The 26,296-nt window shown below is 41.3% G+C and overlaps 1 pseudogene; it reads left to right on the plus strand.

Moving 5' to 3' along the window:
* The first annotated feature begins 395 nt into the window (after positions 1–395).
* LOC137631864 (neural-cadherin-like) overlaps positions 396–26,296 on the plus strand; it is a 57,336-nt pseudogene continuing 31,435 nt past the window's right edge.

Below are 26,296 nucleotides of genomic sequence, written 5' to 3' on the forward strand. Positions count from 1 at the left end.
TTTGTAGATTTTTTATAGCAGACAGAAATTTTATGGCAAAAACTAATCAACAAACTCTAGACCCTTGTCTGATGATGTAAGATTAGTTACATCGATCTTCCTGTGAAGGGGGTCTTCATTTAAAAAAAAAAAAATTGTAAACGTTTCTTTCATTTGTAGACTTCAACAACCACTAGTATTTAATTTTTTTTTTTTTTCTTTTTTTTTTTTTGTTAGCGAGTGGGATCTAGCTAATGAATTTCAGAAAGAAAATATTCAAGGTCATCTTCCTCTCTGTCAGCAGGTGCATATGCCCCAGGTATCTCATGGGGACCTCAGTGCAAGATCCTAAGCCGATCCTTCTCAGGGGAATGGATGGGCTTGGGCGTCCCCCCCCGCTGCCTCCTTGTTTACCCATGACCTTGTCAATTCGGGTGTTAACAACGAACCCCCGCGCCCTCATTCTCTACTGGGGCCCTCTCTCATCTACCTCCCGCCCACCCACATTACCCACCTACGCCCATGTTAGCAGTACAACTGGTGCACGGACATCCCCAAGTATTGCTTGAGGGGGCTCGTGGACCCCTCCGGTTACAGATCAATACAACTCTAAGCGATGGAGTTTGGCACACTCTTCACTTACATCTCAATTCTCAGGTAAATTTCTTTTTTTCAATTTCAAGGTCTTTGTTTTTTGCAGTTTTTTGGTATTATCTCTTACTTAGGATGACACTTTAATTCTTGCTTTGTTTATAGGAATATCGATATGGTATATCATTTCATTGTTTCTATGCTAGTAATTGGTGTATGTTATGAATTGTGTATGTATTTTATGCGGCCTCAAAATATTTTAATTATCAATCAATTAATTCTTTGAAAAGGGGTTGAAATACGGGCCCCTAATGACAAATAAAATTATGACGATCATTTTATTAGATTGATCTCTTTCAAGAATTTTAGGATTGCATGATATAATGATTCACTTAAAATTCATACTTGGAAATGTAGTAATGATTTATTTTTACCCCCGAAAATCGTGTTCTAAGTTATTGGCATTGGGTAAGATTGAATTTTACGAGAGTAAACCTAACTAATGTAAATACGCGCCCCCTTCTCGACCTGAAGGTACAGTTTGATTTTGGAATCTGTTCCCAGCTTGTTCCAGCTAATTTAACCAAAAAAGTTTATGTATATGGAATGAACATATGGTATTTTAATAAAGGAAAAACGTTACGAGGTAATCATGCCGGACAAAATTAACTATTACTTAGATAATCATTGTATTATATAAGGTCACAATTTTCTACTCTCCGCAATGGTGTAGCAACGACAGTGCACCCCCACGCAGTTAACTGTAGGCATTATTAAAGTGTATTTGTCGCATCACTTTTGGTCTTCAGTTACACTAAACTTTTGTACCATTCTACCCGATCTCCTAACCCTCTTCGCTTCTTCTCTCTTTTCTTGCTGTTCAATCCCTCTAACCTTTATGGTAAAACTTTGTTAATGACCCCATCCCCAATCGTTAGTATAACTCTTAGACTGTTTGATTCAGTAAATGAAGCGTTCGTTAACAAGCCAATTTCATATAATATCATTTTGATCTTATGAAGTTTTCCCGATCACCAACCAATTTTGTGTATCTTCAAAGGGTGTCACGCTCATGGTAGACTACTGCGGGCGTGGGTGGATGGCCGATTCCAGCAACGACGCCCATTGCATAGCTCGTGCGTCCTGGGTGGATCCAGTGGTGAAGCAAAGTTGGGGGAGCAGCAGTTTATCCCCCTACAGATAGGGGGCATGGCCCACTCCCCTCCTCAGTTGTCTCATTTCGGGTGGTCGTCCCTCCCCCCATACAGCAGGGTCTTCGTGGCTGTGTTTCTCACTTGACGGTTAATGGACAGGTTTGTAACACATGGAGCCTTCTTGTTTTTTTTTTTTTTTTTCATAATGGAGTGTTCTAGCTTAAAGATATATATACTAGTTGTTTAAAGAAATATGTTAGGTTTGTTTTTAATGTTCAGTTTCAGTATATCATCTTGAGATGTTTTTTTCTCTTGTTATTAGTTTATTTGCTATATATAGGTTTTTTATAGTCAAAACTGTTTGATTTACCATATAGTTTTATATCTCTTTGCTATGAGGTTCTTTATTTCCATCTGAAGCTGGTGGACCATTGTTATATTAATTTTTTCCCCATTTGCAGCTGGTGGACCATTGCTATATTTATTTTTTCCCCATATTTAGCTAGTGGATCATTGCCATATGTTTTCCTTATTTGCAGCTGGTGGACCATTGCTATATTTTTTTTCTTTCATTTACAGCTAGTGGACCATTGCTATAATATTATTTTTTTCCATTTGCAGTTGGTGGACTTGGGGGAACCTGCCTACAGTAGTAACAGCAAGAGTGGTTGCTTCGTGCAGGAGGAGGCTTGCCTAACTAAACTAGGTTTCTGTGGCGTTCGAGGTCACTGTGTAGGGGGTCTTTATAAACCAAAGTGTGAGTGTGAGCCTGGATGGACTGGGGAGTACTGCAGTACACCCACAGTGCCAATGTCTCTTGGCCCTGACTCTTATATGAAGATGGCCCTATCTTTCAAACCAGACCCTTACTTTCTGAAAGCCCAGATGAGGGTGAGACAGTCAGCGCCTTCCAACGGTCTTCTCATGCAGTTGGCTTCTCATCATCAATCAATCGTTTTAGACATACAGGTTAGTAATTATTGACAGGTTTCCATTTTTAGGATAGTCAAAATAGGCCTACTTGATGCTCCCGTTTTAATTGACTCTGAACATTTTCAATTACCAAGTTATGATAACATTCGAAGAAATTATTGCTTAAGGAACAATTGGTCCCTGGGTCTTGAAATTTACAAGTAGCAAATTGTGATAAAAAGTAGAATATATTCCATAGACTCGGAGGACAATTTTCTTAAACATAGCATCTTGAGGTGATGTATATTTTCTATTTTTATACGTGAAATACCACTTCCATGTTTATGGAAAATTAATGCCACAATTTCATGTATAATTCCAGTTACGTGGAGGCATCGTATGTGCTTCTCTGTCGGGGACTGCATGGAAAACAACCGAAGCTTGCGTCGAAGGCTACCTTCTCTCCGACGGGGAGTGGCACACAATCCGTGTGGAACGACATGGCCACAATCTCCTTGTTTCGGTGGATGACGGTGATGGCTGGAAGCACAATGAGACTTTGCCTTCTCTCATTATGACTTCCAGTCTAGGTGGAGAGCAGGAAGACCAGGCCGCGGTTGTCCCAGTGCCTCTGGTGGTAGATAAGCAGGATGGTGTTACAGTCGGTGGCCTTCCTGAGTACGTCGGTGTCAGTTTAGTAACAGTTCATGAAGACCTTAGTAATAGTAAGTATTGTATTCGATTTATAATAGATGCCTTCTCAGCAAGTAAAGTAGCTTCAATTTTAGAATTCTGGAAGCATTGTGAACGTTATAAGGGCTGTCTGAGCAAAGATCCGGCAGTCATTTTAGCCCTCATGAAGCGTTCTTATTCAGTTTTTATTAATGAAAATTGCCAAAATTATGTTTTCAGTAATATTGATAAAATTTTCCATTGTGTTTTCTGTCAAAAGAAATTTACCCACTTCATGACATTATCCGGTCAGCTATTTAATTAATGTTATTGATTTGGCTTTATTATTCAGTAGAAAACTGTTTGTATTCGTTTGTTAGATGCAGTTTTCTTGAAATTCTCTGAACAGTGGTTCCTTAAATATTGGCAATTTTCCATGATCATTTGGGGTGAATTATAAAGGCACATAAGAAGTGAGAGTTACTCGAACATTAATTTTTAATTGTACCTTTTTTTTATTAAGGATTTGAAAATGACACCGTGGACTCTTTCTGGGTAATTTAACGTTAATATTAGACCTCTGTGAGGAATGTTGATAGATTATCTTTTCATATGATAATGTATTATTTAATTCGTCCATGTAACCCAAGGGGTTAATTACTGCACTGTAATTGTTCAGCGGCTACTTTCCTCTTGGTAAGGGTAGAAGGGACTCTTTAGCTATGGTAAGCAGCTCTTCTAGGAGAAGGACACTCCAAAATCAAACCATTGTTCCCTAGTCTAGGGTAGTGCCATAGCCTTTGTACCGTGGTGTTCCACTGTCATGGGTTTGAGTTCTCTTGCTTGAGGGTACACTCGGGCACACTGTTCTATTTTCTCTTCCTCTTGTTTTGTAAAAGTTTTTTATAGTTTATATAGGAAATATTTATTTTAATGTTACTATTCTTAAAATGTTTTAATTTTCCTTATTTCCTTTCCTCACTGGGCTATTTCCCTGTTGGGGCCCCTGGGCTTATAGCATCCTGCTTTTCCAACTACGGTGTTAGCTTAGCATTTAATAATAATGATAATAATGTAGTTTAAATTGAGATTCTAGGGTAAAATTCTATTTGTTTAACCGTACATGACAATATTATGAGTACATTTTCGATGTATGTATAGATTATAATTCCATGTGTTGGTCTAGTGTTTTTTCACGTTTAAAATACAATGGGATGGTTTTCTTTTGTTTAACATGTGTAATAGATGGCTATTAGAGAAATATATTTAAAAGTATAGACGCTGAATAGTAATACTCTCTGTTCCTTTAAATGTGATACTTGCACAAAAAATGGACTCTATTCGGGACTTATTTTCAGGAACGATTTATATGTATGTATGTGTATATATATATATATATATATATATATATATATATATATATATATATATATATTAATAACAATTTACGAAAATCTAATATATTTTTCATTTATAATTAACAATTTACGAAGATTTTCTATATACTTTTCATTTATAATAAACAAATTATGAAGATCTTTAATATATTTCTCATTTATAATTCATAATTCACGGAGATCTTTATATTTGTCATTTATGATTAACAATTTACTAAGATCTTTATTTTATATATTTCATTTTTGAATCACAATTTACGTAGATCTTTGATATATATATATATATATATATATATATATATATAATATATATATATATATATATATATATATATATATATATATATATATATATATATATATATATATGAAATCAATTATATCAATTCAGTGGTTCCATTGGTTAGCTGATAGTAGTTAAAACGTTGGATATTTTTCTCTGACAAAGCTTACGGTATTTGGCATATAAAGTAAATTATTCAAAAAATTTCGTTATGGAACATGCATTTCATGTCATGTAAGTGTTTACATTAAATACAGAGAAATAAATTGTTGAAATTTGTAAGTTTAACACTACGACTCCGAAATCTGATTTCATTTTGAAGTACAAGACCTGTCAAATCCTTATTATTATTATTATTGTTATTATTATTATTATTATTATTATTATTATTATTATTATTATTGTTATTATTGTTATTATTACTTACTAATCCATAACCCTAGTTGGAAAAGCAGGGTGCTATAAGCCCAGTGAGGAAAGGAAATAAACTCCAAGAGAAGTTTAAGAACAATAACATTAAAATAAATCTTTCGCGTAGTCTGCATGGATGACATCCGGATCTCCGGACGTCCCCTGCCCGTGCCCCCAGCCATGAATGGGACCAGCTGGGGTCAGGTCACCACGCTACAGCAGATGGAACAAGGTTGCCAGCCACCTGACCTCTGCGCCAACACCACCTGTCTACCTCCTCTCGCCTGTCATCCTTCGTGGACTCATGCTACGTGTAGGTCAGTCAGTGCAACCGATTTTCTTTTTTTGAGTTGTGTGTATGAATATTTTATCATTTTATTTTATTAGAGCTTCATTTATTAATAAAGTATTAATATTCAGGTATATTCTCTTTAATTAAATGAAAACACAGAATTTTTTTTATTTATTGAATTCGGTTTTGATAAAATATGTATGATTACTCCATCAGTCTATATTCTTCTTCATTTATCATTGTTACATCTACCGGTTGTGTGGAAATCATGTCGATTTTATTAGAGCAATTGTAAGATTAAGCAAAAATCTACTGGAATTTTCAACAGATATTTATATTTTCAGTAATAGCTGGAAAACCTGAAAACTAATAAAAAGAAAAGGAAAACGGTGTGGAAAGCAAACTGGAAATATGAAGCGATAGTTTTTCTGAAAACCAATAATACTATTTTTCTCTAATTGTTAAGCTGTGGACCAGGAATGAAACCAGTAGGCGGAATCTGCAAAGACGTGGACGAGTGCATTTATGAGCCGTGTTTGTTCGGGGGGACCTGTAACAACCTGTATCCCGGTTACAAGTGCACCTGTGGACCTCACCACACGGGTGAAAACTGTCAGTGGACCAGTCTAGCGGCGCATTCCCAGTCTTTTACACCTCCAATGGTTATTGCTGCTGTAACTCTGTCACTCCTTGTCGTAGGTGAGTATTCTATCTCTCTCTCTCTCTCTCTCTCTCTCTCTCTCTCTCTCTCTCTCTCTCTCTCTCTCTCTCTCTCTCCGTAAATGTATTAAACCATATTTGCAATTGTATTGTTTGTTGGAAGCTGCCAGACTACCATGATTTTTTTTTTTCAATCAAAATATTGTTTCATCGATCTTCTACTCACGCGGATTTGTTGAAATATGTATACATAGAGTGTGTGTGTTTGAGGGACTTTTTATTCATAATGGGATGAAATATTAAACATTATATCAAAGGCATATCAAGAAAATCTTAATTAAACGCAATTTAACGCACGCCCATGATTTAGGCCCATGTATGTATGTAGCCTATGTAGTCCCATGTACTGTATGTATTACCATTTGCCCAAATCACGGTCCGCGAAAATTCAAGAAATTAAGTAAATGGTAATAATTTTTGCTCAACAGAAACTGACTGTGAAATATTAAGTAAACTCAGATAAGTAAATAATTCGGTCAGGTGAAAACTCCAAAGGGTTGTGCGAGAAATGCAGGTGTTCGAGGTCTTGACCTTCAGTATATAGTCTTTGGTCTTGACTTTTGGGTAGATTTTGATGGATTAAAAGACCCGGTCGGTTGTAAATGCCAAGCAATCTAAACAAACTGAGTAGAAAGTAGTTTAGAAATTGAAAATTTAAATGTGATATAGGGAAAATGGGGAAGAGGTAAGTGTTCAACGGGAAAAAAACATAACTTGGAAAACCATTTTTGCATTTCTTTCGAGTAGTTTTCTTTGTAAATTCCAAACGTTGCAACTGAAACCGCTTTAAAAGTTATTAGTATTATACTGTAAACTTATTTTCTTTTTTCTTTTTGGATATAATATTAATAAGCGTATTGACGTAAAGATAAAGACTACTGTTAACCAAATGATCGCAATTAATATAGTTAACTATTAAATAGGAGGTGAAGATATTCATGCTTTAGTAAGAAACGTGGAATAAATTTTGGCATGTGCAATTAGTCAAGCGTAAATCCTAATTGTCAAATAAGGTGATTAAAAACTTGTTGAGCCCTTACAGATGTATTAAAGCTGTAACACACCTTAACGGCTATAATTTATTGTCTTTTCTTTTTTTTTCTTTTTATTAAAAAGTTAAATTACATATTCTTTACAATTACATTATTTACAGTATAAATATATTTAATTGCATTTTTCTATAAACAAACCCATCAAATTTAACAATTTACAACATCACACATCTTGATTTTAATTTTCAGTCACTCAAAACAAAAATTTATATACTTTTTGGTGAACATTTTATTCATTCTTTCTTTATAGATATTTTTCAGAAGCCACCGATCATTTATTGTCTTTTCAGTGGTGCTGGGTGTCCTGTTGACACTTCGGCTGCACAGGTCGCGTGGTGGGAGAGGGGTGGACCTGCGTGGTGGGTGCGTGGGTGACGTTGGCAGTGTGGAAGGGATTTCGGGCGTCATAGAGACTCAAGGACCTGCCAAGGAAAACGACGCCAAGACTAACGTTGCCAAAGAGGAAGCAGTGTTGCTCGAGTCTTTGAAGCTGAAACTCAACAACCAGTCGTCGCCTGATGGTGAGTAGTAGCTAAGCCTATTGTAAATGGCTACTGTTTGTATAGTGAATTGTTTTCGGTTACAATGACTTAACTAGCTATCATAGTAGGCTATTTACAGAGGTAGTATTACTTGATCTTTAGGGAAAACGTCGTTGTATGCATGATTTTACAACTTCCAGGAATTTACTAGTGCATGCTTGATCAAGTGGATATCAACAAAGGGTTAAACGTGTGAATCCGTTTGTTGCCGCTAATGTTTCTGCGCGAATATCTCGCGATTGGATTGGTTTTTCATTGAGCTTCGTATTTATTATATGTAATCATTGGACATAATTTATTTGCATTTCCTCTGAAGCCATTCTTAAATATGTTTAGAAATTGTGCGCGCCATAACGAAATTTGAGATCTACAGACTAAATTTGAATGCCATTCTGTAATTTTTATGTGAGAAGGCTACCACCTCTTCATTATAATATATGCCTAGGAGCGAATTTTTTATTTATAGCTATGTAATTAACAGCACTGCATGGTTTTTATATTTGTCTATCCTGGGGAAATGTTTGAATTTATTCTGGGCTGTTTTAGCCATCTTTTTATGTCTGGTCTTGGGAAACTTATCTTCTCAACTCTTAGGACAAACATTTTGCGGTTAGATTCCTTCCATGATCTGGGTAATAGTCGTAGTCGATCAATAATCAATATAAGGTATGCAGTCAATTATCAGTTGCTTTCATAGGGCTTAATACTACACTGTATTCTGTATGTTTCATCCCGGCTGTTACCAAATTGTTGGATGTTCCTCACTTTTTTTTCTGTCGAATAGGTTAAATATGGTTCCATAGTTTATATGATGCTATCGCTTTAACATGGTAGCCCACAGCAATATTATACTTTTCTTGATGTATTGCTTCCCTGGTATTATCAGCAACCAATGCAGATTATTGATGAGAAGATACTTTACAAACGTTAGATATTCACATCATTCTATCAAATATGTTAGACTTACTTTTTAGGTCATGAAAACTTGCAAACCCCTCTGATTAGGAGGAACAGCTTTGTGAAAACACTTTATTGGCGAAATTAACTGAAAACTAGCATCCCATAAGCTAACCTAGTTTGCCTTAAAATATGGTATTTATTGAAACAATGGTGTTTAGATTCCCTTATCCAGACCTTGTCATGTCAACTAGCAGCCCAACCATGATGTCTTTGCCTTGGCAAGTAATAATTATCTCATTGGTTATTTATGAAATCAAAACTTTTTTTTTCACTTTTGACAAATGAAGAAAAGATACTGGACAAGTTTCTGAAAGTGGGTACTGTATACAAATAAGTAGGATTGCTTGAATTTTGAATGAGCTGTCTGTAGTTGAAAAAAAAGTCAATAAATTGATTTAAGTAGGAAGTACTGAAAGTTTTGAACTTAAAAACAATAATACTTGTTAGTTGTTTTATTATTCAACTTCATCCCCGATAATTTGCACCAAAGTTAGGTAGATCTCCTTAAAGGGACTAGTTCACCCTACACCAGGTACTCTGGAGATGGGATAGACGCAAAGAGGGTAACATATACTAAGCAAATAACTTATTTTCAAGGCCTAGCAACATACGCATAGAGTATATGAAATGAAAAGTAAAGGGCCAAGAACACTAGCCAGAACATCTGAGATTTGAATCCATTACAGTAGTTGTTGATATAATATTACAGTGTACAGTACATGTACTGTAATACTAAGCCGTGATCTCAAAAATTTTGAAGTGAATTGAAAATTACTTCATGACTATTTCTTTCAAAACTAACACTAAAATCAAGCTCAACCATAAATTTTATGACAAGAATGAAAGGATTTTAATATAAAGCCGAAATTCTATGAAGAGCATCTCAAGCACCAAGGCCCTTGTGAAAACCAAACCACAAATCGGGAAACAGATGACTGCTTTCTGAACAGTATGCATATTCATATGTTTTTAACATACAGTATTCAAAAACTTTAGCTATAGGAGTATTAGAAATTAGATGGTAATTAACAAGGCCAGGTTCACCATAGGCTCATTTACTTAATATTGTAGAACCTCTTCTAGTTTACTTAAAAAAAAATCAGAGCACCTAAGAATAGAGAAGAGATAATACTCCACCTCCCTTAACGTACTTAATCTTGGAAATTCGCTTGTCTTGTAAATTAACATGTCTGGCTTTCTTTTAGTCATAAACATGACAATCCCGTAGGTTTCAACCATTAATAGATTTGTTAAGGTATACAAAATATCGATTTAGTCTTCATTCAGATCTGTTAGCCAATACTCATTCTCTTTTAAATGCCAACTCCTGTACTGTAATAAATTTTTAAATATTAAACTTAGCCGGTGAATATATAATAGCTGACGTCTCCGACGGCCCGACAGATTCCAAAAACTCGCGAGCGATCGCCATGAAGGTTGCGGGTGTGCCCACCAGCGCCGACTATCGGCCAGATACCGCATATACTTCTCAACCACTCCAGTTCTTCTCTGTCGGTCTTGCCGACAAGTTGGTTCCGCTCGCTTTAGACCTCAAGTTTTCTACCGAATTGGTGAAGTACTTTGTTTTGGTTGTTTTATTGGCTTTCGCTGTGTTGGTGTGTTTCTTCAATAAAACTCTTGAAACCCTTTTTTGGCTTTTGTTTCTTGTTGATGAATTTGGCTTTGACTTGGATTTTCTCTGGTTGTTCAAAATGGCTGACCCTTCTCCTGTATATCGCAAGTGTGCGAGAGAATGTAACAAACGTCTTCCCAAGGCCTCTATTGACCCTCATACTGTTTGTTCTAATTGCCGGGGTAAATCCTGCCAATTAGGAGATCGGTGTGAGGAGTGCGTGGTCTTGTCGGAATTCGAATGGCTAGAGTATGAAAAGTATACTCGTAAGCTCGAAAGAGATAGGGTGAGGAGAAGCTCATCTAGATCTTTGGAATTTTCCTCCTCCCATGCCTCTGAACCTAATCCTTCCCCTGTAGTGGTTGTTCCTGAACCCCCTGCTAGCACTCATGAACCATCTATGCGGGATATGTTTTTAGCGATTCAAGCTTTAGGCGAGAAGGTTGAGTCCTTAGCCTCGGACAGAAACCAACTTATGTCCGATGTAAAGTTGTTGAAAAGTGGTAAAGCAGAAAATCTAAGTGGTAAAGTGAAAAGTGCGCAAAATGTGTTTAGTGTTGCGACCGATGGTTCGTCTGTTCGTGCTTGTCGCTCCCGTAGTCCGAGACCTCTTTCAGGCTCCCCTGCACCAGGGAGAAGTAATGTCGTAGGACTTAAGGGGGCGAGAGGTGTAAACCAGCGTACAGACGTTCCCTCTTTGGTATCAGACGTTTCTCGTCAAGAACGTCCTTACCATAAGACGGGTGAGACTAAGTTCTCCTCGTCCTCTGACGACTTGTCGCATAAGAAACCTTGGCGCAAGGTATCTAGGCCCTTAAAGCGCAAGTCAGTCCCTTCAGGACAGGTCCAGCGTCCTGGCTGTAGCCATTGGGGCAGCTCTGACCACTTGCAGTCATCGGATGACTGTTCGCCTGTTAAGCGAAAGCGTAACACGGAGTCCGAGGGTCTCGGTAGAGGCAATGTTTTGCCAGCGCAGACGTTACCGACGTCACGGCCCGTTCCGACTCCCGTTGACCCAAAGTGGGTTGTCCTGCGGGACATGCAGTCTAAGCTTTCCTCCCTTATGGAAGATTATGAGCATGGACAGGTTCACGATGATCCTTTGCTTGCGGTTCGCCAGTGCGATGAACGTGACTCTGGCCTTCAGCCGCCTAAACGAGTGTTTTCTCGTCCGTTTGATGTTGGTGCTAACGTTTCTAGTGCTTTGAAACGCGATGCTAGTCGTGTTCCTCGTCTTTCACATCGGTCGCGTGACGTGGAACCCCCTTTGCTCCCGTCTCGGACTGACGTTCAGCAGCTGCTACCGCAGCCCCGCACTGACGTTCGCCGACCGACTCCGTTGCCTCGACGTGACGTTGAGCGTCTGTCACCGCAGTCGGAAGTTGTTTTGCCTGCTCAAACCCTGCAGTCAATGCAGTCTCGACGTGATGTCGAGCGACAATCAACTCATACTGTTGTTGCTTGTCAGTCACAAGACTTTCAGTCTTTACAGCCGCGGCGTGATGTTGTTTCCTCAGCTGTTGCTGCTGTTCCGTCGCTTGTTGACATTGCCTGTCAAGCATTGCCTCCTCGGCATGTCTCTCCGTATCACGTTACTCGGCAGTTGTCGGACGAAGTTCCGTCGGATGAGGAAGTCGCTGATCCCCTTCCAACTGATATGCCTTTGGGGACTTTTTCAGATGGAGAGGAGCCTAAAGTTGCTCAGCCCTCTCTTGATTTTAAAAAGATCATGCTGTTTTTTAAGGAACTTTTTCCTAACCATTTTGTGTCTGCTGCTCCTCGTTCGCCTCCGTCAGAATTCACTCTGGGCCTAGCTGCTTCGACGCCGTCGTTTACTAAGCTAGTGCTCTCTTGCTCTTCTAAGAGTAAGAGAGCTTAGCGTTTACTAGGCGACTGGTTGATGACCAGGAGGAGTTTGGGGAAGACAGCCTTTGCTTTTCCCCCTTTTAAACTGGCTTCTCGAGTGAGCGTCTGGTATGACACGGGAGAAGTTCTCGGCTTGGGAGTACCTGCCTCTGCCCAGGGAGACTTCTCAAGCCTCGTAGACTCTCCCCGTCGTCTGGCCATGAGACGCTCAAAAGTTTGCTGGTCCTCTTCGGACCTTGATCATCTCCTCAAAGGGGTTTATAGGGCCTTTGAAGTTTTTAACTTCTTGGATTGGTCGCTGGGAGCCTTGAGCAGGAAGATCTCTTCAGCCGACCGTGATGTATCTGTGCAAATTATGTCCTGCATGGACAAAGCTATCCATGATGGCTCTAATGAACTCGCTGCTACATTTACGGCAGGAGTCCTTAAGAAGAGGGAGACTCTTTGTTCATTCCTGTCTGCAGGAGTAACTCCCTGTCAAAGGTCGGAGCTACTCTTTGCGCCGTTATCGTCTGCCTTGTTCCCACAGCAGTTGATTAAGGATATCGCAGCGTCTCTAGTACAAAAGGATACCCATGACTTGATGGCTACGTCAGCGCGTAAGGCTGCTCCTTCATCCTCTTATGTCGTTAGACCCAAGTTCGATACTCCAGCGACGAGATTTATCCCGCCCTTTCGTGGCAGAGCTCCCAGCAAGGGAGGCGCTCGTGCCGATAGTAAGAGAGGTAAGAGGAGAGGATCTAAGTCCTCCCGTGGCAGAGTCTGACTGCTCACTTCCTCAGACAGCGGTAGGGGCCAGATTAACCAACTTCTGGCAGGCCTGGGAGAAGAGGGGTGCAGACCGGAAGTCTGTTTTGTTGCTAAAGGAGGGATACAAAATACTTTTTGTACGGAGACCTCCTCTAGTAAAAGTCCCTATAGACACCTCTCCCAGGTATCGAGAGGAGTCAAAGAGACAGGCTTTACATCTGCAGGTGTCTCAGTTGCTAGAGAAGGGAGCGGTGGTGAAAGTCTCGGACCTTCAATCACCGGGGTTTTACAACCGTCTCTTCCTAGTTCCAAAGCATACAGGAGGTTGGAGGCCGGTGCTGGATGTCAGTGCTCTCAACGTTTTTGTTGTCAAAACAAAATTTACGATGGAGACCACCAAATCCGTTCTAGCAGCAGTCAGAGAGGGAGACTGGATGGTCTCTCTCGACCTGCAGGATGCGTACTTCCACATTCCTATACACCCGGATTCTCAACCGTATCTGAGGTTTGTATACAGGAATGTGGTGTACCAATTCCGAGCACTGTGCTTCGGCCTCAGCCCTGCTCCTCTTGTTTTTACGAGGCTCATGAGAAATGTAGCAAAATTTCTACATTTGTCGGGGATTCGAGCCTCCCTGTACCTGGACGACTGGCTTCTCAGAGCGTCGTCCCGTCATCGCTGTCTGCAGGACCTTCAATGGACGTTGGATCTTGCAAAGGAGTAGGGCCTGTTGGTGAACATAGAGAAGTCTCAGCTGACTCCCTCCCAAACGATTCTCTATTTGGGGATGGAGATACAGTGTCTAGCTTTTCGGGCTTTTCCGTCTGCCACCAGGATAGAGCAAGCCTTGCTCAAAGTCCGTCTCATGCTAGAGAAAGACCATTGCTCTGTGAGAAGTTGGATGAGCCTCCTAGGGACGCTTTCATCCCTAGAACAGTTTATCTCTCTAGGGAGACTTCACCTTCGCCCTCTCCAGTTCCATTTAGACTCCCATTGGAACAAGGACAAAACTTTGGAGGCGGTCTCGATCCCGATCTCCGAACCAGTCAAGACTTGCCTGAGCTGGTGGGACAGCAATATACGTCTTCGAGAAGGTCTGTCCCTGGCAGTCAAGAACCCAAACCACGTGTTATTTTCAGACGCGTCGGATTTGGGTTGGGGAGCGACTCTGGACAGTCTGGAATGTTCGGGTCTCTGGACGACAGATCAGAGGAGCCTTCACATCAACTGCAAGGAGCTGTTGGCTGTTCACTTAGCACTGACGAGTTTCGAGAGTCTACTTCGAAACAAGGTGGTAGAAGTGAATGCGGACAACACCACAGCCTTGGCGTACATCTCCAAGCAAGGAGGCACTCACTCCCACACTCTGTTCATCATCGCAAGGGACCTCCTCATCTGGTCAAAAGATCGAGGCATCTCACTGTTGACGAGGTTCATCCAAGGGAAATTGAACGTCTTGGCGGACTGTCTCAGTCGGAGAGGTCAGGTGATCCCTACAGAATGGACCCTCCACAAGGTGGTGTGCAAGAGTCTTTGGATGACTTGGGGTCAGCCCACCATAGACCTCTTTGCAACCTCGCTGACCAAAAGGCTCCCAACTTATTGCTCTCCAGTCCCAGATCCAGAGGCGGCCCACATAGATGCCTTTCTGTTGGACTGGTCTCACCTGGACGCTTACGCATTTCCGCCGTTCAAGATCATCAACAAGGTGTTACAGAAGTTCGCCTCTCACGAAGGGACAAGGTTGACGTTGGTTGCTCCCCTCTGGCCCGCGAGAGAGTGGTTCACAGAGGTACTTCTATGGCTGGTAGACGTCCCAAGGAGTCTGCCCTTACGGATGGATCTCTTACGGCAGCCTCACGTAAGGAGACTTCTTCAAAGCCTCCCCGCGCTTCGTCTGACTGCCTTCAGACTATCGAAAGACTCTCCAGAGCTCGAGGATTTTCGAAGGAGGCAGCCAGAGCGATCGCGAGGGCTAGGAGATCTTCTACTATCAAGGTCTACCAGTCGAAGTGGGAGGTCTTTAGAGAGTGGTGCAAGTCCTCCTCTATTTCCTCTTCCAGTACCTCTGTAGCGCAAGTTGCGGACTTTCTCCTGCATCTGAGAAATGTTCGCTCCCTCTCTGCTCCCACCATTAAAGGCTACCGGAGCATGTTGGCTTCTGTTTTCAGACATAGAGGCTTGGATCTGTCAAATAACAAAGATTTCCATGACCTCCTTAAGTCTTTCGAGATCTCTAAGGAGCGTCGTATGTCAACTCCTGCTTGGAACTTAGACGTGGTCCTGCAGTTCCTAATGTCAGACAGGTTTGAGCCATTACATTCAGCCTCCCTGAAGGATCTCACCCTCAAGACACTTTTTTTGGTGAGCTTGGCTTCGGCTAAAAGGGTCAGTGAGATCCATGCTTTTAGTAAGAACATCGGCTTCTCTACGAATAAAGCTATATGTTCTCTTCAACTTGGTTTTTGGCCAAGAACGAACTGCCTTCTCGTCCTTGGCCTAAATCTTTTGAAATACCTAGTCTGTCAGAAATCGTAGGTAATGAAGTTGAAAGAGTGCTGTGCCCCGTTAGAGCTCGTAAGTTTTACTTAGCTCGAACTAAACCAATACGAGGTGGTTCTGAGGCCTTATGGTGCTCCGTTAAGAAGCCCTCATTGCCCATGTCTAAAAATGCGTTATCGTACTTTATTAGATTTTTAATCTGGGAGGCACATTCTCATTTAAATGAGAAAGATCGTTGTTTGCTTAAGGTCAAGACTCACGAAGTGAGAGCAATAGCAACTTCGGTGGCTTTTAAGCAAAACAGATCTCTTCGAAGTATTATGGACGCGACCTTTTGGAGGAGCAAGTCAGTGTTAGCTTCATTTTACTTAAAAGACATCGACTCTTTATGAGGACTACTACACCCTGGGTCCATTCGTTGCAGCGAGTGCAGTAGTGGGTGAGGGTTCTACCACTACATTCCCTTAATCCCAATATCCTTCTAATCTTCCCTTGAAATGTTTTTTAATCTTGTCTTGGGTTGTACGGAAGACTAGGAAGTCTTTCGCAATCTTTTTGATTTGGCGGGTGGTCAAATGTTGTTTCTCGAGAGCGCCCAGATTAAGGGTATTGATGAGGTCCTGTTATAGGGGTGTTCGCCCTGGATATAACAGCTCCTGGGAGTCTTTCAGCATCCTGAGAGGATGGCTGGGCTTCGTGAGGAAAGCGGACTAATGAGGCAGAGTAATCATCAGAGTCAGCTTCCTTACCAGGTACCTATACTTAAGTTGGTTTTTTATGAAATATTTGTCAAAAAACTCTTGAGCATATATGCCTTTATTGTATTAATACTGGTCTCTACCCACCACCATGGGTGTGAATCAGCTATTATATATTCACCGGCTAAGTTTAATATTTAAAAATGATATTTTCCTTATAAAATAAATTTTTGAATATACTTACCCGGTGAATATATAAGATTAAAGGCCCTCCCTTCCTCCCTGATAGAGACCCAGCGGACTGAGAAGAACTGGAGTGGTTGAGAAGTATATGCGGTATCTGGCCGATCAGTCGGCGCTGGTGGGCACACCCGCAACCTTCATGGCGATCGCTCGCGAGTTTTTGGAATCTGTCGGGCCGTCGGAGACGTCAGCTATTATATATTCACCGGGTAAGTATATTCAAAAATTTATTTTATAAGGAAAATATCATTTTGCTATAAATTTTTAAATACAGTATAACACTTACCCACTGGTTATATAATGGCTAAAGTCCCTGGATGCCTCGGCAGGTAATTCAAAATCTCTTGCGCAGCTTAGCGCAGATATGCCAGGTCTACCCCAGCGCCCTCGCGGTACATAAAGTAGAACTATACTCGACCAATTCAGATTTTTCTCTGCCGCCATAGCTGGCTGAACTATTGGAAATTATCTCTTGTTTTCTTACTCTGTTTGGACGTTTGGTGATGTATTAATGTTTTTGAGTTTTGGCTTTCACATATTTGTTTTATTTGATCTGTGATCACGTATTTATAACTTAAAAGGTAGGGTTAGAAGGTTTTTCAACCTTTTTTAAACCTCACGAAAGCATAGGGCGAAATGTAAACATTTCGACCATTGATGACGTCACAGCCTCTTCCGTAGGCTAAATGTCTGTCTTGCCTTTTACAAAGAATAGAAGTGAATATGCTTTTAGAGTATTACCTGCTCAACGCAAACCGACTGCTCATAGCACCTAGTATCAGTCTATACAGACGCGCCAACGTTCGCCAGGCAGCAGAGCCGGCGAAGTGTCATCGGAACGGTGCGGCAACGGAAACGAAACGTCGACGGAATGGAGCGAAGCGCCACGTCAGTGTGGACGCTTCAGCGCCGGGGTGGGCGCTTCGCTACCTTTGACAATAGACTTTGATGTCTACCTAACCATGAACGTCTAGTGTTAAGTTATTGTTGCTCCAGGCGCTATTTTAAGAAATAATCTTAACTAGAAGGTATTATATTCTCGGACCAAGGCCTTCTGGGCTAACTCTTGGTTGTGAGAACTAGAATTAAAACCTCTTAAGTATTGAGGCCTGAATTCAGAATCATAATGAGTGGATTCCTAAGAATCAAGACTTCTCTTCCTAGGATAGAGATTGTAAAAGGAAGGGAATAACTTTCAGAAACTCATGAGAATTTTTCTAAAGAATTTCCCTAATTAATTTTTTTTTTTTTTTGCCTGCTGCTCCTCGTTTCGACTTCAGAGTTTTCGCTAGTTGAGTTGATGGTGTCGCTATTTATTTTATTTTTATTTGTATTACAAACCAGCTACAACCCTAGTTGGGAAAGAAAGATGCTTTAACCCAAAGGGCTCCTTTAGGGAACAATGGCCTATTAAATTAATGGTAAAATAAATTAATAGATTAACATTAAATCATTCTCAGGAAATTAACGAACCTTACTGTAGAGATTGATACAGCGCATGCAACTGCAACAACAGAAAGGGCATTAAGGCCTTTATGAGAATAGAACATGAAAGTATATCTCCCACCACGGGCAGATCTTTTATGATTTAAGGTACAGTATTATGCTTTTTAAACCGCTCTTGTTAGTGACTCGGGAGGAGGTGTTTGTTCGTGTTCACCTTGCCCCTAGTCATATATCTCTTCCTTATGTTCCAACCCTTGGGAGAAGGAAGGTCAGTAGGCTGGGGTTCTTCGCGGACCTTGTGCATTAAACGTCTGTTCCGCCGAGCGATATTGTTGATGCAGTCCAAGACGTTCTTTCTCCACTTTGGAATGGTGAAGTAATGCTCTTTTCTTCGCCTATGATTGGCGAGCTATGACATCACAACCATGTGACATAATATCTTGAAAAGAGCGAAGTTGGAATGTCTTGAAGCGATCAGTTCGTTATGGCTATGGTATCATGGATCTTGTAACTGTTTTTTGCATATTAGAATGCAGTTCCCTGACGGGAATGACATTCTACATTTTCCCTGTCTTCCAGACTAGGAAGTTACTCGTCATGTATGCATGCGAACAGAACTTACCTTCGCAGCAAACGTGTTTTGATGCTTAAACAGGAAGCAATCGAGTGTGTTTTTTCTTCCGCGAGAGAAGCGGAAGTCAGACAAGTCACATACAATCTTAGCTCTTCCTCTGGATTCTGACTCACTTTCAGGGAGGAAAGACTTTGTCCTCTTCGAAGGACGCAAAACCTAGACTTGGTAGTCACCAATCAATTTGTCCTAGACCTTTCAGGAGTCGTATGTTTTCTATTAACTTATCCTGCAGTATCTAACGTTCGCTGGAAGTTTTTTCTTTTCGGAAGAAGGCGACGTGTCAGCACCAGAATCGTGTAAGACACACAGTTCTTCGGGGGAGAAGGTGCTCAGTTTGCTTCTGTTCACACTTTTTCCCCTCCCCCAGTTTGGGGAAAGGTCTATTACTTTCTTCTGAGGTCTAGCGACTACTGTTGACGGTATCTCACAGCATTGGATACGTTCAGTTCGCACACAAGGCGCGCTTGAAATGTCATAGGGACTCCCCTGGGTTGCTCACAGGACTGCGGTTGATATTCTCTCCCGGCCTTTGCCCATGCTTGAGTTGGCCGCACTCGCTACCCCGCGAGTGTAGATTTGGTCTGAGCTAAAAGAGGTCTATTTCATCTATGTATAGCGTTTACAATTCTCGGGGAGAAAATTTTCTCTTAAAGAGTCTAAGGATTACCAGAGATGAAAGAAATGGTTTTCCGATCAGTGTCAGAAAGCATAGTTCTCCTATGCTTAGTAACGCTCCCTCGCAGAGATATACTCGTGTTAAGAGTGCTTGTAGAAGTCTGGTCTCTCTCTTAAGGCAGACGTCACGCAGACACAGACGCAAGTTATGGTCTCTCCCTCACGCAGTCACAGACGCAGACGCGTCTGGTCGTATGTTGGACGCTGACAGTCAAAGTTGATCCTTTCAACAAGTTGTCACTTTTTCGCGGTCTGCGGGACGCGTGACTCTCACTCATGCGGACGCATCCTACACGCGGACAACTCTCGGCAATCAGTTCCGTTTTTCTGTCAATGACCGGACGCGATGCTGTCGCCTCCACGCAGCACACTGTAGATTTACAACAAGTGGGGCACACACACAGCGCTGTATCCACACGACAAGGTGAACGCATACAGCATGCTGACACCTTACGGCAATGCAAGCACATGCGACATTATGGTCGCATGCTAGACGCATACAGTCAAGTCTTTTTTTTTTTTTCTCACAGCAGTATAAACAGACTATTGTCTCAACTTCGCGTCTCTCTGGCCTCGCAGCTAACGCTCCCTCGTGTCAAGCTTTGGCTTTAAGTTTGTTGAACACTCGCTGATTACACACGATCAGGTCTTAACCTCACAGCATGAGGTTCATGTTGTTGATGCTTCTTTTCAACAAGGCTAGCTTAAATATCGGTTTCTTGCGACCGATATGGACGAGTTTTGGGAGGCGGTTCTAGATCCTGATTCTCTCTCACGACAGGTTGAGTGTAGGCAGCATGCTGGAACCATACTGGACTCATGCTGGGACCTTGCTGGAAGCATGTCTTTAGTCCTTTTCCCCGTGTCAGGATCACAAACGTTTTATGTTAAACCATCAAGCTTTAGGTCTAGCTGCCTCCAGTATTTCGGAAAACCCCTAAGATCTAGAGGGTTGTTTGAAGGAGACAGCTGAGGCTTTCGCTTGTACAAAGGACATTTGCCTCAAGGTTTTTCAACCCAATTAGAGTGTTTTATGGAGTGGTGTAGAGCTAGAGCCGGCTCTTCATTAGGTAACTCTAACACAAGTGGCATATTTTTTTTAGACCTTAGAAGAAAACACATTTTCTTACCTCCTCGACCATCAAAGGGTACAGGAGTATGCGGGCATCTATCTTCAGACGCAGAAGATTGGATCTATCAAATAGAGACCTTGTAGGTCTTCTCAGATCATTTGAGAGGACTTGGAGGCATCAGCAAGATGCGCCAGCCTGAAATTTAGGGTTCGTTTCTTGAGTTTCGCGGTAGTGACAGATCTGACCCTTTACACTTGGTTTCTTTTTAAGGCCTAACTTTGGAGACTTTTTGAGTAAGTCTACCATAGTTGAGAGTCAGTGAAGTTCACTCTTTTAGCAAGAACACGGACTTCACATTGGTTAAGCCATAGGTACCTTGCAACCTGGATTCTTGGTCATTAACAAAAATCTTTCTCATCCATAGCCTAAATCTTTCGGGATCACTATTCTCTCGAATTTGGTTTGGGATGGGCTGAGAAGAGTTTTTTGCCCGATTAAAACGTTAAAGTTTTATTGGGACAAGAACAAGGAAGTTAAGAGTCTATTCATAACTCTTGGGTGCACGGTCAAGAAGCCTGCGCTATCCATGTCTAAAACATTCTATCATCTCGTATAGACTTTGATTACAAAGGTTCTTCCACACGGTTGGGTGACAGATCATCAGATGTTGAAAGAGTAAGACTCGCGAAGTTAGAGCTGTAGAAACTTCTGTAACTTTTAAAATAAACTGTTCTCTGCAAAGTATCGCATATATAGCCTTGTGAAGGGGTAATCCTGTATTCGCCTTGCATTACTTTTACCGTGTCCAGTCTCTTTATGAAGACGTCTACGTTTTGGGATCACTTGCAACTAGTGCAGTAGTAGGTGAAACATTCTCCACTACATTTCCCTAAATTCCTAGTACCCGTGTTCTTCTCTTGGAACTGTTATATATATTTTTATGATTGTACTTGATGATTGCTCGGCAATCTTCCGCAATCTTTGACCTAGTCAGGTGGTCATTTTGTTCCTAGAGAACGCCCGGGACAAGGGTATTAGTTGAGGTCCTGACATGTTATAGGTGGTTGAACCGTTTGACAGCTCCTAGAGATCATCAGCCCCGAGTGGATCACTGGATCTCCTAAGGATAACAGACAAAATCAGGCAGAGCATTGCTGTCAGCTTCCTTATCAGGTTAGAACCGCTTAAGTTGTTTATGTAACTATTAAGTGAATTTCCAATTATGCAGCTCTGTCTGACCCGCCACCAATGGGTGTCAATCAGCCATTATATAACCAGCGGGTAAGTTTTATATTTAAAAATGATATTTTCATAATAAAATAAATTTTTGAATATACTTACCCACTGGTTATATAAGTTTTAGACCCACCCTCTTTCCCTCTAGAGACCATGGGACTTGGAAAATCTGAATTGGTCGAGTATAGTTCTACCTGTTGTACCGCGAGGGCGCTGGGGTACACCTGGCATATCTGCGCTAAGCTGCGCAAGAGATTTTGAATTTCCTGCCGAGGTGTCCAGGGACTTTAGCCATTATATAACCAGCGGGTAAGTATATTCAAAAATTTTATTATGAAAATATCATTTTGCATTGAGCCACAGTGTGATCCTTGTGTGGAGTTTTATCAAGAACTTTGACATCTCAACTACTAGTTGAGATTAACATTCCAGGAATTGCATCTTTGTCTCATAATTTTGGAAGGCATTTGGTTATGTGGGTTTGAAGAATGTGTCTTCTAGTCTAGTAACAAGTTGCCTACCTACTTAGGAGAGGAATGTGGGTGGACTTTTAAAAATATGGTCACCTTACTAGATGCATTTCCTCTCAATTCTGGTGCTAGTTCTCAAATTTTATCAACCCCAGACACCCAGACAGGTGTTACCCTAATGCAAATACAGTACTGTAGTTGGTTCTACAAGAATAGTAAACAACAGGTTGTTGCTAGTGTTTTTTAATCTCTCTCTCTCTCTCTCTCTCTCTCTCTCTCTCTCTCTCTCTCTCTCTCTCTCTCTCGGGGTGGGGGGCTAGCAACTTTGTTGATAGGGCAGTTATATCCTTGCAGAATGATCAAATTACACTGTTCAGCACTGGCACCTCAACACTCGCTTGTTAATATTAAATGCCACAACCCAACACTATCTCAACTGGTAGGCTAAACATTGTTACTTGCTAAACTACAACACTCGTTGGAAAAGTAGGGTGCTATAAGCCCCAGGGCTCCAATAAGGAAAATAGCCCAGTGAGGAAAGGAAATAAGGAAAGTACAAGAGAAGTATTTAACAATTAAGATTGAATATAGAAATGAGTGTGTGCCTGATTGTACCCTGAAGCAAGAGAACTCAACCCCAAGACAGTGAAAGACCATGGTACAGAGGCTATGGCACTAACCACAACCAGAGAACGATCATATGGTTTTAGTGTGTTCCCCCCCTCAAAGAGCTGCTTACCATAGCTAAAGTCTCTCTTCTACCCTTACCAAGAGGGAAGTAGCCACTGAACAATTACATTGCAGTAGTTAGCTCCTGGAGAAGTAAAGAATTGTTTGGTAATCCCTGTGTTGTCAGGTGTACAAGGACAAAGGAAACTAAGTAAAAAATAGGCCAGACTATTCGGTGCATGGGAGGCAAAAGGAAAAAGAGCCATAACCAGAGAGAAGGATCCAGTGTAGTACGGTCTAACCAGTCAAAAGACACAATAACACACTAGCAGTAGTATCTCAACGAGTGGCTGGTGCCCAGGCCAACTTACTACCTAGTGGTAAACTGCCTTGTGGGTTAATATCTTGAGACAAAGGCCACTGGTGTTTTGCTGACGATGAATTATGCCCTGGGGACAAGCATTGATGTGAGTCAGGATACTTAATTTTTGTGACATTTGAGCGGTCCCCTGCAGCAGAGCGGCATATTAGGTCATTGAAGATTTCCCCTGTCCTCTGACCTTGGTCTGCTTGGTCCAGTTTGAGAGTTTAAGCCCATGCCCAAGCCGTCTTCTCGCCTTACTACAGTAATTTCACAGAACCAGCACATGGTTCTCCCCTCTCATAAACTCCTCACCTTCAGTTATTTTCATAAGCACATCACCATCAATTACCAAGTCCCTTTAGCAATGTGACCGGGTAGTGTGAGTAGATCCACGTCAGGACTGACAGTTCCTAGTCTGAGTTTTACACTAAGGGCAGTGCATCTTGATTTCGGTGCATGGAGAGTGGGTTAGTTTTTTAGTAGCACGCAATACAAATCTATAGGGAAACGCAAGAATTTCAAAAAATAGGAATCGGCTCTAATCTCCACATTTACTGTGCTAAAATTTGGGACACACTTTCGTGTCCTGCAACTACTAAACTCTTTCACTGTTGTCTGACAGGAAGGTAACTGTTCAATAAGCAGAACATGTTCAGTTTTATAGTCAATGTATTTTTTTTTTCTTGCAAAATGCTACATTTACATTTTCAGTGATAAATAATAATGATGTATAATTTATTGAAATTAATAATGCTGTTTTTTTTTTTTTTTTTTTTTTTAAGTAACACTGGGTTCTTCTGTCTTTTGTGCAATTTTTATCAGGGTTTCCTGAAGAGGATTAAGAAAATATGAATGCAGTATTTGAATAATGTCCCATATTTTTCTGAGGACCACCAAAATTTTCTCACAGACCACCGTTTGGGGATCACCGCTCGAGTACTGTTAACCATTATGGGGTAACCAGGTACATTTATTTTTTAGAGGGAGACCCGTTCTAGAAGGGCATTGACAGATTGGTCGTGGATCCTCATATGCCCACAGTGGCAGCAAGAACAATAGCACCTAGACCCTCTATCGTGCTTGCAGAGATATCAGGAGAACGGTTCTATCCTTTTCTGAGCAGGCCATACGACCTCGGTTAGGAATTCACCATGATCACTCGTTCCCCTATGACTTCTCTCCTGGAAGGTATGCAATATCTCCCTTCTCAGGGAGGAGTTTTGCAAGTAATTACTAAAAGGATGGCTGTATACCCCTGTAGGTCGTCGTTCCCCTTCTATTAGGCAAGGGGGTTTTTCTGCTAAGATTGAGGTTGTTGTAGAGGCTTCGGGACTGCGAAACTTGCTACCTTGGGGAGGAAAGAACCTGCTCTGTCTCAACCATGATATTATACCTTTGAGCTTTGAGTCTTGGTTACCCTTTTGAACGGATTTAACCTTGCAGCAATGGAAGTCTGTCATTGTGTCCAACTTACTGCTCCCCAGTAAGACTTCAGACTGCCTCCCCAGAGCATAGTTCTTGGACCACGCTTCTGTAAAGGAATACTTTCTTCCTCTAGTCATCCCTTAAAGCAGGACCTGACTCTTACCAAGGTTTTTTTTCCTTCTCATCTTAACCTTCACAATGAGTGCCAGCAACGGACAGTCTCTTCTGAACATATCAGACCCATCTGGGTCTAGTAGCACTTGATCTTTTCCTCTTAATCTGTTGCTTTCTTGCTATAACTGATGACCCAGATCAATTGTTACTTTGCCCTGTAAGGGCCCTGAGGAAATTTATCAAACAAACTGTTAAGCTTGTCCATAAGTCAATAGACTATTCATCAACATAGGGAGAGTTAAAAGCAGAATATACTTGCTCTCTTCTTGAACCAGACATGTAATGGTAAGAGCACTATGTACGAACTTTTCTCCTCTCAACTGTCATGAACACCTCGGCTCCCTTGTAGGATTAGTAGTAGTCAACAAGATGAGGGCAGATGTTACCCAGCTGTAAGGCTAGAATGAATGTGCGAGGGACTGGCCTCTTCGCTTGTCATTCTCCATTCTCTTGGGATTTTAGCATCCGAAAAACTTTGTAAGCTGACTTCCTCCTCACTGCGGGTGGCTACCATTGTCTTTTGCATAACCTGATACTGTACATGTAACATGTATTCGTTATGTCCCCGACCTGTAGGAGTCGGGCAACATCTAGTGTAAGAGTTGGGCTTAGCTCCAAGGCAATACTTACCTGGTTGAGTCACGAGAGGTTAGCTCTCCACACCTTGTGTAAAGCACAGAGTTGTACCCCAGGTCAGTTACCAGCCAGTTAGTATTGGACTTCTACCCACCTAAACGTGAGTCTCCATAGTAAAGTGCTGGAAGGTTTGTATTTGGTACTGAAACAAATGACAAATTTGGAAATAATTTGTATTTCTCCTAACCATACAAACCTGAATCTCTTTACACCTACTGGCCTGCTGTCACCTACCAGCAAAAGTCATGCCTGCAATTGCAAAGTGGCTTGTTTTGGCTACTGAGTGTGTGAGCTGGGTGGTTGCCTCCCCCTCAGACTAACTAGCAGTGGATAGTTTCACATCACTAAAAGTTTTTAGGCCGGTTACAGCTGTCACTGAAATATATCTCCATAGTAGAACGCTTCAGGTTTTTATGGTTAGGAAAAATTATAAATATATTCATTTCTACTGGGTCCCTCTGCAGTTAGATAGTCCAAGTAATGAATTCACTGACTATGAAGCAAGCTTTTTAATAAATAGACATGATCATATTTCACCATATTTTTCTTTGTTATGAAATGGGTTATTAATTCTTATGTTAAGGACAAATGGTAAGCATTTTGGTCTCTTCTAATGTTGGCCACCAATAAAAATTATAGGAATATTAGCGCAAACATTGAACTTTGGACATCAGTTTATTGGCCTTGATATTTAAAAGCCACTCATGAATGGCAGAGGCAAGGGACAGTGACATATCAAGTATGACAATACGCTAGAGACTGACCATACAGTGTTTATGCATTTGATCAGTACCCAAGCCCCCTCTCCACCAAGGGTAGGACCAAGGAGGGCAGGC

This window comes from Palaemon carinicauda, chromosome 40, assembly GCF_036898095.1.
Source record: "Palaemon carinicauda isolate YSFRI2023 chromosome 40, ASM3689809v2, whole genome shotgun sequence".
Lineage (NCBI taxonomy): Eukaryota > Metazoa > Arthropoda > Malacostraca > Decapoda > Palaemonidae > Palaemon > Palaemon carinicauda.